Here is a 2144-nt window from a genome sequence, read left to right on the forward strand (position 1 = left end):
AGGAGTTAAAAAGGTTACATTTTCATGCCACACTGCTGGACGCGAACTCAGTTTCGAAAATTCATACTGCACACTTAATCTGGTTAAAATGTTATATGACAAAAGTTTTCATTTTCTAGAACGAAAGCCTTGGTAATTATTGTCAACGCGTTATTTCGGCATTTACATTTAATAATTTTTTGCGTTCCTTGGAAAACATTAATTACGAAACAGTAACTATGGATCGTTAGAGCGGAAGTGAAGTAAAACTTGTTCCGATTGTCGTAAGATATTTCAGTCTGAAGGAGAGAATTTAAGTTAAACTTTTAAATTTCGATGAGTTATCGGGTAAATTGCTCAACTTTTACTCAATTTCTTTTGCAGTGTATGAAAAAATACAAACTTTATACATAGTTGGCTTGTTAAAACTACTGGTTAGTGAAAAATACAGCAGAATGAATACAGTTTCAGTAAACTGTTAAGACTTCTAAGTAACTTAAAAAAGTTTTGGGTTGTACCCAAAAAAAATATAGTAATATGATCTGGGTTTAACACCAAAAAAATGGAAAGCCTATTTACACATCCGTCCTTTGTACATCACTTCTGTCTTCCCTTATTTGACTTCGTCAGGGTTTGCCGTTTCTACCAGTGGACTCTGGAACTGTGTTGGATTTGTTGTTGACAGCAGTACAGTCAGCCTATGGACTTGCGTCTCTTCCTGGCTGGAATGTTATCCTCAGGAGATTAGGCCGGAAGAACATCCACGCAAGTATTTTTTAATTGTTTTATTAACTTTATTTTTATTTATTTCTTTTCTTTTTAGCGCGAGTCTCCACCTACTATGAAGTGACAAGAAAACCAGGGGTAAAAAAAGTATTAGTGAAATGTAGCAAAGTCATTTGAGAATGAATACTTGCTGATGTTCGGCAGGGATTAAGTAAGGAACTAGCGCATCACTGCTTTAGCAAGTACTGTAGCAGCATTTGGAATGATCTCAGTAAACCATAGACAACCGAAATCAGGTTCACGAAAGTGAAAGTGGAGCCCGCATATCACCGATAAGGAAGGAAGACTGAAGGTCAAAATTTAGCTGACAGTCAACGTCGAATATATTAGAATTCAGATGCATCGTCACTTCATTTGAAGAGGTTAACCAGTATCTTCTTGAAATGATTTAAGGAAACCACCGACAACCTAATGTAGGATGAAGAATTATTTAACAAGCAGGTGCTTTTTACGTATACATCTTAGTAAACCATTCAAACATCTGATTTACGGTTGGTAATTTGAACTATTCTGTAAGGAACAGCAGCATTCATCCAGTTTTCACTAGACAAAGGAATTTTCTTTCTGCTGAGAGCACATTATAAAGTACTGTTTAGATACGGTCGATGTTCAGTGCAGATTGTGAGTGAATAACCGCAAACTTTCAAACTAAGTTGATTATTTTTCTCCAGAAAAACATCTTCTATTGGCTTCCAGAATACATTAGCCCCACGTAATTGCTTTGTGGCAATTTTAATTCCCTCTAATGACTGTAATAGTATGAAAGACCTCTTCAAGTAAACCTATTTAAGATTTCATAGTGCAATATATCGACATATGTTTCGTTTATTTAAAAAATCTTACAGAATTAAGTGTTCCATTATCATAAATCATTGCCCCGTTGGTTCTATTAATTACACACACACACACACACACACACACACACACACACACACACACACACAAACGAAAATAGGATAGGGATTTAAATCTGCTTTCGCCTGGTTTTGAGCTCAGTGTCGTAACGATCCATGAATAAATTTTAAGAGAGTCGTTTTCGGCAGTTGTTGTTCTGTATTTTTAACATGACTTACAGTGAACTTAAGTCATTCACATTGTTGTTTGCCTTTGCCTTTTTACATATAACTCAAGTGCTGAGGACATGTCATGTAAATTTCGCGTGTGACCCAAGTGTTGCTAAGTTGCGTGACACTGATAGCGATTAGTTACGCAGGAAACAGACAGCGATTTTTTTTCCTCTTCTGGCGTTATAGATTTCCTGGCAAAGCATGCAAGATTCAAATCAGACAACTCTACTGTCCAAGCGTGCTTAGCTAACTCCAGTCTGCGACCGTGCACCATGCGTGCAGCACGTAAGGCTTGCGAGAAAATAACCCAGA

Source organism: Schistocerca gregaria, chromosome X, assembly GCF_023897955.1.
Source record: "Schistocerca gregaria isolate iqSchGreg1 chromosome X, iqSchGreg1.2, whole genome shotgun sequence".
NCBI lineage: Eukaryota > Metazoa > Arthropoda > Insecta > Orthoptera > Acrididae > Schistocerca > Schistocerca gregaria.